Raw genomic sequence first — 16,811 nt, 5'->3', positions numbered from 1 at the left:
AATAGCACATATGACTTCATATACCAAGCATCCCATAAACTAAATCCGTAACACATTTATAACATGAATTCATTTCTTAACAACATATCTACCATCTTAAATCAATGCATTCGTTCCATACGAGGTCTTACATGAATCTTGTTTTACTCACTTAATGTCTACTGACCGATCTCGCACACATAGTGCTCGATTGAAGAACTCGCACTCTTAGTGCCTCTAATCATTTGCACACATAGTGCCTCTATTCATTTGTTGTTACACATTGAAATGACTTAACCAAGTCTATAAACATCATGTATGTACACTTTTAAACATATCCTTTCATTTAACTTTGAATTCGTATAGTAATGAACACTTAAACTTTGCTCAAATTACCGGCACGAAGCCTACTAGGCACGAAGGCCCGAATACACATCACCAGCATGAATGCTCTTTGGGACCTAGCCCGGATATAACACCAGCACGAATGCTCTTCGGGACTTAACCCTGATATAACTCCAGCACGAATGCTCTTCAAGACTTAGCCCGGATATAACACCAGCACGAATGCTCTTCTGGACTTAGCCCGGATATAACACTAGCACGAATGCTCTTCGAGACTTAGCCCTGATATAACACCAGCACGAATGCTCTTCGGGACTTAGCCCGGATATAACACTAGCACGAATGCTCTTCGGGACTTAGCCCGGATATAACACTAGCACGAATGCTCTTCGGGACTTAGCCCAGATATAACACTAGCACGAATGCTCTTCGGGACTTAGCCCGGATATAACTCCAGCACGAATGCTCTTCGGGACTTAGCCCGGATCATCGGCGAGACCTTTAGCTCGGATGAAATCTCCACAAGAAGCCAGCGGGTCTTACCCCGGGCATAATCTCAAGTTTCATGTATAATTAATCACATGGTACAACATTGCACATAAATCATCACATTTGTAATTCATTTGCCTCATTCGCATATAGACATATAACATGCACCTTAACTTTATGTCGTAAATATCATTCGACTCTAATACGTATATACTTCTTTTACTAAACTTTCGGCTCATTAGGCAAACACACATAAGCATATATCCCCAATCTTTTCCTTTGTTTAATTCTCTAATAGCCATTCGGCTACATATCAAACATGTATAAGGTTTCTTTCCCAACAACCTTATCATGGTAAGGACAATGGGACATCATTCATCTATCATACATGTATATCATGGCATTTTAAATTAAATACCAAAATCAATTACTCAAAACTTACTTATTATACCTTTCTCAATATTGACACACCGTAAGCATGTCTCAGTCCTCTCAATACCATTTGCTACAGCTCGATCGGGATCAGAATTCATTACAGTATAAGAAACACTTTGTTTTTTTAATTGTCAAAAATCATCACACTATCATATTATCACTCTATGGCATGTACAACTAGACTCACATGTGCTACGTTAGTCCTAGAATCAACTAAACTGTAGCTCTGATACCAATAAAATGTAACACCCCTATCCCGTAACCGTCGCCGGAATAGGACGAGGCGTTACCAGAAAATTTGGAAGCAGATCAAAACAGTAAAATTTTGAACATTTTTTTTTCTTTCGTGAATAAAGATTGTTCATTTAATTAAATTCTAAACACAAACAAAGGTCAAACTTATAACTTATAAAAGTAGACTTCCAAAGGATGTCATATTCGCATGGCTTATAAACAATAGTTATGATATCATTCTAGTATAAAATATCCTATACATGCCATAAGCTAAATCCAAATCACAAGGTTTCCATAATAGTAGATAGTGTGATGAAGTACTGACGATCCCCGAGCTGGTAATCAGAGTCCACAATCTCGAATGTCGTCAAACGACTACGGATCGGCTATTTGGTTAGTTTAGCTTTTCCCTTACCCGAATTAGGCTCCTTAAGCTCTTGAGCTTAATCTTAATGCTCACTTAAGATGACCTAATGCCTTTCTCCCATCTTCCTCTTTACATTGGGCCAAGAAGAAAGAAACTCAAGCTTTTTTTTTTTCATCACCCTTCATTTCCTTCTTTCAATTACTTTTTCCCTTATTTATTTATTTATTTATTTATTTATTTATTTATGTTATATAATATAAAGCTACTAACTAATAATTAATACATATTGCATGTATATAACCCATCATGGCCGGCCACTACTTGTCATAGGTGGAAATTTGACATGCAAACCCATTATTTTCATAACATGCACTAATAGATCCTTATAGATTAACCTATCACATTTCAAAAGTGTCACACATAAGTCCTATTAACTAAATTCACATGCAATTGACTAAATTCAAACATGGAATTTTCACACATGCATATATACACATAATAAGCATCAAATATGACAGTTAATTATTTTTGTGACTCGGTTTTGTGGTCCGAAAACCACTTCCCGACTAGGGTCAATTTAGGGCTGTCACACATCAATGTTGTCAAATCATTGAAAACACTGATGCTTGAATCGGTGAGGCACTCAAAGATGTCAGCATATGAAGCCGCTGCATGAACTGGACGAGTGGGTGGTGGTGACTGAGCCGTTGGGTTCTTGTGCTGTAAGGGGACATCTTCAGGAATGTCCTCGTAGACCTCCTCCTCGGTAGATTGGGCGAGATGATACTGGGAAGGGTAGGTTCCTCGACGCCTCTCGATCATCCTCATGCTAAGCATGCTCGAGATGCCTTGTGGAGACATCTGGCCGATGAGGGTGGATTCTTGGGCCATGGTGTTGAGGAGCCCGAAGTGTCGCACCAGCCGAGTCACGTAAGGGCCAATGGAGAGACCCCCTTCTGATGCCACTCTGTCTGGTGCTGAATCATAAGGGCTATGAAATAGGCAAGGTCGATGACGTGCCCTTGCGACATGCACCATAAGAAGTAGACTTCGTGGGTGTTGACGACGCCAGTGCTCTCTCGCCTCCCTGTAATCGTGTGAGCTAAAATAGCGTGTAAGTACCTCAGGGATGGTGGAAGAACTGATGACTTGGAGCGGGTAAGATTGTACGAGGCCGTGCTAGGGGCCAAAGTGTGCCAGCACTTCGAGGGACAAAAATGTATGTGGCGACTGAGAGCATGTAATTCATTCTCCTCCCTAAACTCCTCTGTATATAGGCCTAGTGTACCACTAAACTCTGGGACGCTTAGCTGGCAGATTAATCCGCCTAGGCAAAATTGGACTGTGCCGAGATCATCGTACGTTGTCATTACGGTTTGGAGATGGAATGTTGAGCAGAGTTCCATTATGAGTTCGAGGTATGTCGGCTCGATAATCCTGAAGAACATCTCCCACATGTCGGTGGTTAAAAGAGCCCGAATCGCATCAGCAATCTGGACTTGTTCTACGGCAGCCCAGTCAATGTCGCGGCCTACTGCTAAAGGTCGGGCCTGAATTATTTGGAAGAGCTCTTCTTGGGGCCCTCGTGGAAACTGTAGGAGAGGGTGACGAATTTCAACGATTGGACCCGCGGAGGATGACACTCCTTTTCTCTTCTTTGAGGCTGGTACGGTGATTTTCATTCCTCTTGAAGATGACATTGAAGGCCTGTGATATAAAGAATAATAATAGGTAAACATATTTGAAGGGGAAGTAAACTATTTTAGCCAGGACTACAAATATGAAGCAAACTCAACCATAATAATAATGAGAATGAGAACAAAAATGTAATGGGTATAAGGTTTTCCTCATCTCAATTTAACATAAGCTGTATGGTAACTGACCTAGGAATGCAATTTAAATGATAGACAATAGCATGAAAATAAGCATAGTAATGTCATGGATATGAGGTGTGTCTACAACTTGATTTAATTTGAAATGTATAATAAAGAACATATAAATGCAAACTAAATGATAAAGTAATGAAAAAAATGAAAACTAGTTTAACAGTAATGGAGATTATTGTAATAATAAGCATTAATAATGAGTAAAATAGAAGTGAAAGGAGTAAACAAACGCTAAGGGAGAGAGATTTGAGCTTTAAAAACGAAGTTGGAGGCGGTGCACAGGCGTGACAGGGGGCTGTGTGGAGTTGAAACGACTAGGGTTAGGGTTTTTGAATGGAGAAGATAATGAATAGTGCAGCCTATTTATATATTTTGGGACACACGGTCATGGGACACGCCCGTGTGCCCCAATTTCAACCCGTGTGTTTCCCGTTTCTTCTATTTTGGCATGTCTAAAATTTGTCACACGACCGTGTGCCTCGGGCATTTTGTTTTACACTGCCGTGTCGCACGACCGTGTCTAGCTTAGTTCGCTTCTCCCACGCCCGTGTGTTCTAGCCCCACGCCCGTTTCAGTCCACGATTCCACCACACGGGCATGTCGCCCGCCCATGTTATTTTGGTAGGCTCGACCACGGCCATGTCGCACGACCGTGGCGTTTTATCGTAGCCTGTGTTAGGGAAATCTTTTGCCCTGTTTTCACAAGGCCTTAAGCACGCCCGTGTGATTGGCCGTGTCTCTGGGGAAACACCTGTATTCAAGATTTCTATTAGTAGATTATGAGTTAAATATAAGAATTTAAAGAAATTAATAATGTTAGTGCTCAGGTTGCCTCCCGAGAAGTGCTTATTCATAATCTAAGCTCGACTCACCTCTCTAGTGAATGGTTAGGGTGGTTCGAGGAATTTATATTCCTCATTCCTGCTATCAAAATAGGGTTTTAATTGAATGTTGTTTACCTTGAATGTTCTGAACTTGGGGTGACTCACCTCCACCGTACTGAATGGAAAATACTAAGTACCGTAAGAGGGATTTCCTCATTTGGTGTGGTAGTGACAATGTGAGGATTTGCGGCATCTAATAAGACTTTATCGCCAACCTTAAGATGATTTGGAGAGGTATCGGCCTTGTTTTGACGTAGTTTCAGGTTATCATGTGTTCTCGTTTTGTGTGCTCGCCACTCTTCTAGCTCATCTATCTGTAGTCTTCGTTCTTCATGGATGTCTTTGTTCTCTTCATGATAGTAGCACACTGTCTCTGTTGTCTTAGTTCGAGGAAGTTCCTACAAGGACGATTGAATATTAGTTTTATCATCGATAGTTTATATAGCATTATCTTAAGTCTTAGAGGTTTTGACTGAGTCGCGTGCTTAGAGTGTTACTGCGTCGTCACCTGCACGAAGTTAGCTCTCTTGTGCCTAAATTAATAATGGTTCTGGCAGTTGCTAAAAATGGTTGTCCTAAAATTAAAGGTATTTTTTTATCCTCATCCATATCTAAGATGACAAAGTCTACTGGGTAAATAAACTTATCAATTTTAACGAGAACATCTTCAATAATACCCTTAGGAAATCTAACTGTTTTGTCAGCGAATTGTCTGCTCATCCTAGTCTGTTTGCCTTTACCGAGACCGAGCCGTTTAAACATTTTATATGGCATAACATTTATACTTGCCCCTAGATCAGCTAAAGCATTATTCACAGATAAACTACAGATTAAGCAAGGAATTGTAAAACTCACTGGATCTTTTAATTTGTTAGGTAGCTCATTCTTTAGAATAGTTGTGCAGACTGCATTGAGTTCCACATGCAATGTATCATCTAATTTATTTTTATTGCTCAGAAGTTCCTTTAAGAATTTTGCTGAGTTGGGCATCTACGAAAGAACTTCAACAAAGGGTAAGTTAATATGTAATTTCTTTAAGAGTTTGACAAACTTAACGAATTTTTCTTCTGTTCTGTATTTCATCATCGCTTTAGGATATGGCAAACGAGGTTCATGATTTGTACTTACGTATTTGGGATCATTATTGTTTACCTCTTCTCGTCCTTTGTTCATCGTATTGTCTTGCTGTATTTCTAGCTCAGGTGTAATGAATCCTTCCTTATTTGGAGTACTAATTGCATTGAGGTGTTCCCTTGGATTAGGTTCAGTATTACTTGGTAGGCTACCTTGTGGTTGTTCGGAGATTAACTGGCCTATCTGAGTTTCGAGTCCATGAATTGATGCTTGTTGATTCTTAAGTGCTGTCTCAGTATTTTGGAAATAGGTTTCTGACATTGATATAAACTTTGAGAGCATCTTCTCAAGGTTCAGTTTCTTCTCTTGTTGATAAGGTGGCTATTGAAAACCCTGAGGATTTTGTGGCTTTGGATTTCCTTGACCTCCCCAGGAAAAATTGGGGTGGTTCCTCCAACCTGCATTATAAGTATTACTGTATGGGTTATTTTGAGATCTAAAGTTATTATTACCCATATAGTTGACTTGTTCTTTTTCAGTTGTAGCATTGAAGGATTGGTATTCTGTATGCACACCTCCTCCGCTTGAGTCACACCTCATTACTGGATGTACCTGCGTAGAACCAAGAAAACTATCAATCTTTTTATTGAAAAGTTCTACCTGATTTGACAGCATGGTGACTGAATTGATGTTGTAAATGCCAGCTGTTTTCGTTGGCTTTGTCCTCATAACTTGCCACTAATAGTTATTCAGTGACATCTCCTCTATAAATTCATATGCATCTTCCGGTGTTTTATTGTTGATGGTTACGCCAGTAGCTGTCAATCATTTGTCTTGTTGAGGGATTCACACCATTGTAGAACGTTTGAACTTGCAGCCAAAGCGGTAACCCATGGTGAGGGCACCTTCTCAGTAAGTCCTTGTATCTCTCCCACGCATCGTAAAGTGTTTCTAAATCCATCTGTACAAAAGAAGAGTTATCATTACGTAATTTAGCCGTTTTAGCTGGCGGAAAATATTTTAGTAAAAATTTCTAGGTCATTCGTTCCCAAGTAATAATAGAACCTCATAGTAACGAGTTCAACCACTGGTTGGCTTTGTTTCTTAGTGAAAAGGGAAATAATCGAAGACAAATGGCATCATCAGAAATGCCATTAATATTGAATGTATCGCAAAATTCAAGAAAATTCACCAAATGCGTGTTGGGATCCTCATCCTGCAAACCATCAAACTGAACAAACTACTGTATCATCTGAATTGTGTTAGGTTTTAGTTCAAAATTATTCACAGCAATAGTAGGTCTAACTATACTAGACTCAGTTCCTGTTAAAGAAGGTTTAGCATAATTATACATAGTAAGTGGATCAGGATTTTGATTAGCCGCAATTGCAGGAGGTAGCTGATTGCCTTGGATTTCAGCCATCTCGTCGGATGGGGTTTTAGTATCGTCTTCTCGCTCGTTCTCCCTGTATCGTAAACTACGCCTTATTTCTCTTTAATTTTTACGAATTGTACGATCGATTTCTTCGTAAAAAAGTAATGGTTCTGATGGGTTTCTTCTAGTCATAAACTATAAAAATCTGCCAAGAGAGAGAAAAATTAAATTAATAAATAATAAAATAAAATAAAATTGCAAGAAAAATAAATGGCTAAAGTAATAAAAATTTAGTGTTCCTAACATTTCAGTTCCGCGGCAATAGTGCAAAAAACTTGATTGCGTGATTCGTAACAAGTAATAAATATTTATAATGAAGATCAAACCTAGACTAACTATTATCACGACAAAAAGGCAAGCGAACCTATCGAACAATAGTATAGTAATGGCAAGACCGGGATATCGTACCCAAGAGAACCAAAAGTTCTAGTAATAACTATTTTTTTATTATCTAGCGTAAGAATAAAAGGGTTTGTTTTAATTAACTAATTATTTAAACTAAGAACGCACAAAGAAAAGAATTGGGGAATTGCTTTTGGGAAAATCGATTAACTTGAGACAATACCTAATGAAAAATCCACCTAGACTGTTCTGGCTCCGAATCGGATGATTTATTCATTCAACTTGTTCCGTAGAGATCCTTAAGTTATGTTATTATCCCTATTTAAGATTAATAACGTCTAATCCAAAGATTGAATAACTGAGACTATTCTCTAATTAACACTCTAGAGTTGCGTTAACTCAAACTATGGATCCCTCTATTAGGTTTCACCCTAATCCCGCAAAATCTTGTCACCCTATTTCTAGGCATGCAATCAACTCCGCTTAATTATGGCAAATGTACACTTAGACAGGGTGTAATATCCTGATTTTGGGCCTAGTCAGAATAGTGGTTTCGTGACCACAAAATTTGAGATAGAAATAATTATTTTATGATTATTTTAAGGTCTATGATATGATTGCATGATTGTGTGAAAATTTCGTGAAGAAATTTTATGCATAAAGTGCTTAAATTGAAATTAGGGACTAAATCGAATAATTTGCAAAACTTGCATTCTAGAAGTTTCTAGTATGAAATTGTTTTGAAATATTAACTAGGAGGTCTTAAATAGCAATTTTACCAATTTCTAAGTCTATGGACAAAAATTGGACATGGATGGAATTTTTGGAAAGTTTAGTAGTAAGGGCATTTTGGTCATTTAGGGGTAAAATGAATTAAAATGTAAAATTAAAAGCCAATTTTGCTCATCTTCAACCCCATGGCCGAATATAGCAAGGAGAAACCATGTCTAGGGTTTTTCGAGCTTCCAAGATCGATTGTAAGTCTGTTCTAGCCTCGTTTTTAATGATTTTTACTTTTTTGGAGTCCCGGTAGCTCAATTTAGCTTATGCTAGCAATAATTTAACCTAGGGTTTATATTTGGAAAAATACCCATAGGTGAAATTTGTGTATTTTGGAGTTTTATGATAGAATATGAGGTTTTAAATTATGTTAGACAACTTGTGCTACTCGGTTTTAAGTGAAAACGAGCAAAAGGGCTTAAATGGTAAAAATACCTAATAGTCATAAGTACATGTTAGAGTGAGAATTTGATGTTGCCATAGAAGCGAAAAATGATCAGAATGTCATAAAACATAAGAAAATAGGCTGAAGTTTAATTTACGAGCTTTGGGGCAAAAGTGTAAATATGCAAAAGTTTAGGGGCAAAATTGTAATTTTTCCAAAATATGATTTTGGATCAATTTGAATAATGTGAGTCCTAATTATACTATATTTTAAATGATATAGCAAGGAAAACTAAAATTCAGGCTAAAATAGGGAAAATACCCAATTGTGGACGAAATGGTAAAAGTAGCCATTTTCGCATACGAGGTAAGTTCATGTGTAAATGTAGTAACATAATTGTCATTTTAAGCAATTTAATGTTGTTTATATGAGATGATGCTGATTATTATCATGAAATATTATGCTTTGTGGTTATTGTTGAATAATATGTAATTATGTGAATTACTTGATGAGTATGAACTATCACCGAAGTATCAATTTCGATATTCCGTGGAAGATGGAAAAGATGTGTGATCGAGGAAAACGCCCGTTTGAACCTTAGGAATAGATTAGGATACAAGTGACATGTTACTAGGATGTTTGGGCATCCGAACTCGTTGAGTTGAGTCCGAGTTCACTTATGGATGCGAATGTCTGAACTCGTTGAGTTGAGTCCGAGTTCGTGAGATGTAACTAGGCATCTGAACTCGTTGAGTTGAGTCCGAGTTCACTCATGGATGCGAACGCCCGAGCTCGTTGAGTTGAGTCTGAGTTCGCTTATGGGCGGGTTACATAGTAGCTTGGCTACATATGTGGCACTTATGTGCAAACTTTCCATGTATCCGAATTATATTCCGATGTGTTCAACGGGTAAAGTTCCACTGAAATGGAGGAATACTCAAGATGAAAGGGACGTATTGGTAAGTGTTGTGAAATGAATACTTTGAACAGGTATGTACTTAACCCTCGGGTTGAAAACTTGATATAACAACAATATGGTAAGATGATAAATGAAAATGTGATATGAATGTCTTGGTGATGATTATGCAAATGATGTTTTATGTTTGCTTATATGGTTATGTTACTTGCTATTTGCATGTGAACTTACTAAGCATTTATGCTTACTCCCTCCTTTTCATTCCTTGTAGTGTTGACAAGCCAGCTCGGAAATCGGGAACGGTCGGAGGCATGCTCACACTATATCCGTATACCATCTTGGCATAATGGCTTGCATATTTTGAGTATGGCATGTATAGCATTATAATCATTTTGTATATATGGTCTTATGATATTGTTATTGAGTGGTATGGAAATGCTTGGTAATGATTAGCCATTGGAATGGCTAATCATGATCATATTTGGTGTTATGTATGCTAAATTACTAGCTAATCCATGGAAAACATGAAATAGGTAAAATTTACCATAAAATAGATTCAGACAGCAGCAGTGATGTGAGTTTGAAAAATCATTAAAAATAGTAGAGATACAATTAGATGGTGAATAAAATAAGGAATTGAAGAATTATGAGTCTATTTTCATATGGATGGAACAAAACAAGTATATGAGTTATATTTTATGGGATGTTTAAATTTTTGTGAAATAGGGCCAGAGCGATTTCTGGATCCCCTGTTTTGAATTTGGAAATTCACCATAAATTTTTCAAAGATAATTAGAAGTCATGATTTATATGTACAGATTCCTTATTGAGTCTAGTTTTATTAGAAACAAATGGCATAGTCATTGAATCTCTGTACAGGGAGATATCTAATTCGTAATACACAGAGGTCAGAGCAGTCGAACCCTGGAATAGGGGAGACTTTAACTAATAAACTGTACTAATTGGATAAACAAAAAATTCTAGAAACAAATTAATAAATAGATATATGAGTCTAGTTTCAGGGAAAATTTACGGAATTGGATTTTGAGTTTCGTAACTCAAGATATGAATTTTTAATCGACTATGACGCAGATTGTTAGCTTGACTGAAAATTTTAAAAATAAATTGTTTGAGTTGTTTAAGTAATGAATTAAGTCTGTTAACACCTCGTGTTCGACTCTGGCGACGGTCTCGGGTATGGGGCGTTACATTTGGTGGTATTAGAGTAGGTTTAGTCGGTTCTCGGACTAACCTAGCATGTGTAAAAGTTTAGCTATACATGCCACTGATCTGTGATAGTGTGATGTCTTCCGACGCGTATGAGTACCGTCTTATTTAGACAGGGTACTCTCCAACCGAGCTGCGCCGACCATGTTCAATGTTATGTGAAGGTATTTGAGTAAAATTATGATTATGATAAGTCTCGGTTCAGAAAAGTATGAATAAAAGTTTATGATACATATGTGATAAATATCCATATTTGCTTAATGCTCATACGATGTAGTGTATGTGACTTACTTGATAAGATGAACGGAATAAATAGAAAGTAGTAGAGTTATGAGTAAAGGTTATAATATCATGATACGAATAAAAATGTCCTTGTCTTGATTGGATGTTGAATGTTGATGAATGTTAATGATATACAATTTTTATGAGATAAAGAATTATAATGAAATGAACTTATCTATGTTAAATTGTTGGACTGAATTATATGATTGTAATGATATGTACATGATGATGCACGAAATGAAAGTTGTGATTGTGATGCAAATATCTATGTTTGTTTGGCCTTATATGATGTCATGAGCATGAATTGAATTAATTAAATGAATGGATAAGTAAAGCTATCTAGAAAACATAGAATGTATGCATAAGTATATTGTCTAAATGGGACAATAGGAAAATTGGTGTAAGCCAACATGAACGAATGACATGATTTTGATGATGTTGCTATGATGATGGGAGTTGTGTCATATGTGTATGTATAAGAAAGTCGAGTCAGAGGTCCTATAACCCCTCCCCCTTACCAAAGTGGTACTTATAATGGAATTTCATGAGATTTGTATTGAATAAGTTTTCGGTTGAGAACCCAAATAGTTCAGTGATAGAATAATTATAAGTATGATCAGAGATTGAAAATGAGCTGATAAGTAAATTCAGAGCCAGTAAAGTATCGGTTTGACATAAAGATTATTGGAGTTATGCACTGTCCCAGTTAGAAAAGGAATTCTCCTTGGTAAACCGAATTACTCAGGTGCAAGGTTGAGAAAAGTGTAAATCGAAATTTATTCAGAACTGGCCTTCTTTAGTGAATGGTTTAATATGAAATTTGTGACAACAGAACTAGTTGGGGAAATGATAATTGAAATGTGAACTATCTGAGTGTGACAGTTATGACTGGACAGATTTAGCAGTCTCTTTTGTGATGTTCTATGTGTTTACCCGTTCTCAGAAATATTTCTATGGCTATTGATCTTCTAAAGAAATTCTTGTTATATGGGAATGTCTTTTAATCCTGGTGTTGGATGAAAGCATTGGTAGTCTGACTGGTTTATAATTTATATTGCTCTATTTCATCGGGTATTCTATTTCATTTCGTTTGATAAGAATTGATGAGAGAATACGTAAGATATTATGTTTCTGTTTCTTCTACTTGATGCTTCATCTGATATATATGTATGGGAAGATATATTGTTCTTGTTATATTTGATTCCAGTGGGATTAAATGATGTTTTCTTTTGGACTTTCTTTCTTTGAAGAATTATCGGGGTATTCTGTATTTTCTTGATGAGTTTGGTTTTCGATTCTCCGGCATAGTATCATATCTTGGGTTTCTTTATCCTAGATCTCTTTATTCTGGAATTCTTTATTCTGGATTTCTCTATCTTGGATTTCTTTATTCGGTTTCCTTGTTATTTTTGTTCCATAATTTGTCAATTATGACTCGTGTTCGAAATGCGTTCTTCAGCTCGTGATAATCATGTCAAATATGACTATACTTTTAATTTGATCTTGATAAGTGGTGATTTTAGTATTGGGGTTTTTTCTAATTTCGGTGTAAGGATTTGACATCAGTAAACGCATAAGTGATAAAAGAGCAAGTTTCAGTCGGTATGGTGAATTATCTATTTGCAAGATTTCATGTGACAATTATTTCAGGATTATTTTTCCCAAGTCTGATAATAGAATTTCATTTTTTACGAATAAAAGAGTAAATAGTCTGAACGAGAAGTGTATATTTATTAGAAAGAGTTTGATATTAGTTAAAGTCACTAGAATGATAAGGTTTTCGTCTTGTGAAAGCTGAAAAGTTTATTACATGTTGACAGAGTTCGGATAGATGAGAATATTGGTAACCGAAGCGTCTGAACTAGACTAGTCTACATTGAGTAAAGACTTCCTGACTTTCAGTAATGTACTGTTGTATGAATTGTGATGTGTTTCAAGACAGTGAGGTAATGTGATAGTTTAGAGCATTCGATGTTACATAAAATCAGAGTTGTTAAAGGCGTTAAAGCCGAGCATTGGGATCTATCAAAATTATCCTTGTCAGTGTTGATATTAGGGTGGAAATGAGAAGGATTATTCTTGAGGCCATATCAGAATTATTTCCATGGCAGAAAGAGGAAAATGTGATGTATCCTATTATTAAATGTTTGGCGAGATCTATAAATCATATATGTATTGAATGAATTCCTACTCATCAGATTCATGGAATTTCAGGTCTCTTTGATTGTTGGATTTCTTGAATTTCTGGTCTCCATTAATCAAGTTAAGATCCGAGTTTTATGTCATGATATCATGGGAAATTGAGAAGGGTTGAAAATTTAAGAACAGTTGAGAGTTGATACTGTAAGCTTTCAGATCATATGAGAAATTAAAGAGATGTATTTGAGGTACAGTCTAAGTCAAAGTTCTTCGGCACCAAATATGAGATTAAAAGGGAAGACCACTTTTCTGGTAAGATTTTCGGGGACGAAAATCCCTAAAGGGGGGAGAGTTGTAATATCCTAATTTTGGGCCTAGTCGAAATAGTGGCTTCGTGACCACAAAATCCGAGATAGAAATAATTATTTTATGATTATTTTAAGGTCTATGATATGATTGCATGATTGTGTGAAAATTTCGTGAAGAAATTTTATGCGTAAAGTGCTTAAATTGAAATTAGGGACTAAATCGAATAATTTGCAAAACTTGCATTCTAGAAGTTTCTATTATGAAATTGTTTTGAAATATTAACTAGGAGGTCTTAAATAGAAATTTTACCAATTTCTAAGTCTATGGACAAAAATTGGACATGGATGGAATTTTTGGAAAGTTTAGTAGTAAGGGCATTTTGGTCATTTAGGGGTAAAATGAATTAAAATACAAAATTAAAAGCAAATTTTGCTCATCTTCAACCCCATGGCCGAATATAGCAAGGAGAAACCATAGCTAGGGTTTTTCAAGCTTCCAAGATCGATTGTAAGTCCGTTCTAGCCTCGTTTTTAATGATTTTTACGTTTTTGGAGTCCCGGTAGCTCGATTTAGCTTATGCTAGCAATAATTTAACCTAGGGTTTATATTTGGAAAAATACCCATAGGTGAAATTTGTGTATTTTGGTGTTTTATGAATATGAGGTTTTAAATTATGTTAGACAACTTGTGCTACTCGGTTTTAAGTGAAAACGAGCAAAAGGGCTTAATTGGTAAAAATACCTAATAGTCATAAGTACATGTTAGAGTGAGAATTTGATGTTGCCATAGAAGGGAAAAATGATCAGCATGTCATAAAACATAAGAAAATAGGCTGAAGTTTAATTTACGAGCTTTGGGGAAAAAGTGTAAATATGCAAAAGTTTAGGGGCAAAATTGTAATTTTTCTAAAATATGATTTTGGGTCAATTTGAATAATGTGAGTCCTAATTAGACTATATTTTAAATGATAGAGCAAGGAAAACTAAAATTCGGGCTAAAATAGGGAAAATACCCAGTTGTGGACGAAATGGTAAAAGTAGCCATTTTCGCATACGAGGTAAGTTCATGTGTAAATGTAGTAACATAATTGTCCTTTAAGCAGTTTAATGTTGTTTATATGATATGATTTTGATTATTATCATGAAATATTATGCTTTGTGGTTATTGTTGAATAATATGTAATTATGTGAATTACTTGATGAGTATGAACTATCACCGAAGTATCAATTTCGATATTCCGTGGAAGATGGCAAAGATGTGTGATCGAGGAAAACGCCCGTTTGAACCTTAGGAATAGATTAGGATACAAGTGACATGTCACTAGGATGTTTGGGCATCCGAACTCGTTGAGTTGAGTCCGAGTTCACTTATGGATGCAAATGTCTGAACTTGTTGAGTTGAGTCCGAGTTCGTGAGATGTAACTAGGCATCCGAACTCGTTGAGTTGAGTCCGAGTTCGCTTATGGGCGGGTTACATAGTAGCTTGGCTACATATGTGGCACTTATGTGCAAACTTTCCATGTATCCGAATTATATTCTGATGTGTTCAACGGGTAAGTTCCACTCAAATGGAGGAATACTCAAGATGAAAGGGACGTATTGGTAAGTGTTGTGAAATGAATACTTTGAACAGGTATGTACTTAACCCTCGGGTTGAAAACTTGATATAACAACAATATGGTAAGATGATAAATGAAAATGTGATATGAATGTCTTGGTGATGATTATGTAAATGATGTTTTATGTTTGCTTATATGGTTATGTTACTTGCTATTTGCATGTGAACTTACTAAGCATTTATGCTTACTCCCTCCTTTTCATTCCTTGTAGTGTTGACAAGCCAGCTCGGAAATCGGGAACGGTCAGAGGCATGCTCACACTATATCCGTATACTATCTTGGCATAATGGCTTGCATATTTTGAGTATGGCATGTATAGCATTATAATCATTTTGTATATATGGTCTTATGATATTGTTATTGAGTGGTATGGAAATGCTTGGTAATGATTAGCCATTGGAATGGCTAATCATGATCATATTTGGTGTTATGTATGCTAAATTACTAGCTAATCCATGGAAAACATGAAATAGGTAAAATTTACCATAAAATAGATTCAGACAGCAGCAGTGACGTGAGTTTGAAAAATCATTAAAAATAGTAGAGATACAATTAGATGGTGAATAAAATAAGGAATTGAAGAATTATGAGTCTATTTTCATATGGATGGAACAAAATAGGTATATGAGTTATATTTTATGAGATGTTTAAATTTTTGTGAAACAGGGCCAGAGCGATTTCTGGATCCCCTGTTCTGACTTTGGAAATTCACCATAAGTTGTTCAAAGATAATTAGAAATCATGATTTATATGTACAGATTCCTTATTTAGTCTAGTTTTATTAGAAACAAACGTCATAGTCATTGAATCTCTGTACAGGGAGATATCTGATTCGTAATACATAGAGGTCAGAGAAGTCGAACCCTAAAATAGGGGAGAATTTAACTAATAAACTGTACTAATTGGATAGACCAAAAATTCTAGAAAACAATTAGTAAATGATATATGAGTCTAGTTTTAGAAAAAATTTACGGAATTGGATTTCGAGTTTCTTAACTCAAGATATGAATTTTTAATCGACTATGACGCAGATTGTTAGCTTGACTAAAAATTTTAAAAATAAATTGTTTCAGCTGTTTAAGTAATGAATTAAGTCTGTTAACACCTCGTGTTCGACTCCGGCGACGGTCTCGGGTACGGGGCGTTACACAGGGTCTATTCCTCCTCTGAATAAGAGCGTGTCTTGAATCAGTATCCTGAGATATCAAAACAAGAATTAAGAACACATAATTAAGAACAAGCTAAATATTTATCATACGATTCATAAAATAATAAAAAGATTTGTCTTAGGTTTCATTCCCCTTAGGTATTTAGGGGATTTAGTTTATAACTAAATAAGAAAACATCTCAGAAGAATAAAGAATACAAAACATAAAGAAAACCCAAAACTCTTGAAGGGGAATTGAGGAGAGATCTTCAGTCTTGATGATGAATCCAGCTTCTGAGATGGATCAATCAGCTTCCTTGGGGTAATTACTTACCCCTTTTCTCCGTCTCCCCTTTTCTCCTCCTCTAGTGCGTATTTATAGGCTTTGGAATGACTAGAAACCCCCCAAAGTGGCCTTTTCCGAATTGGACTTAACTTGGGCTCAATAGGGACATGCCCGTGTGACACGACTGTGTGACGTGATTGCCAGGCTGTGTTCGATCCGTTAAATTGCACACGGCCATGTAGGTCAATGGC

General features: G+C 36.2%; 1 non-coding gene across 1 annotated transcript; it reads left to right on the top strand.

The window, feature by feature from the left end:
- The first annotated feature begins 6,580 nt into the window (after positions 1-6,580).
- On the top strand, positions 6,581-6,687 carry LOC121205151 (small nucleolar RNA R71). The gene has a single exon (XR_005900236.1). It is a non-coding gene; the product is annotated as a small nucleolar RNA R71 (small nucleolar RNA).
- The last annotated feature ends 10,124 nt before the right edge of the window (positions 6,688-16,811 follow it).

This window comes from Gossypium hirsutum, chromosome A08 (genome assembly GCF_007990345.1).
Source record: "Gossypium hirsutum isolate 1008001.06 chromosome A08, Gossypium_hirsutum_v2.1, whole genome shotgun sequence".
NCBI lineage: Eukaryota > Viridiplantae > Streptophyta > Magnoliopsida > Malvales > Malvaceae > Gossypium > Gossypium hirsutum.
The sequence above is the reverse complement of the archived record's forward strand: the minus strand, read 5'-3'. Positions and strand labels throughout refer to the sequence as shown.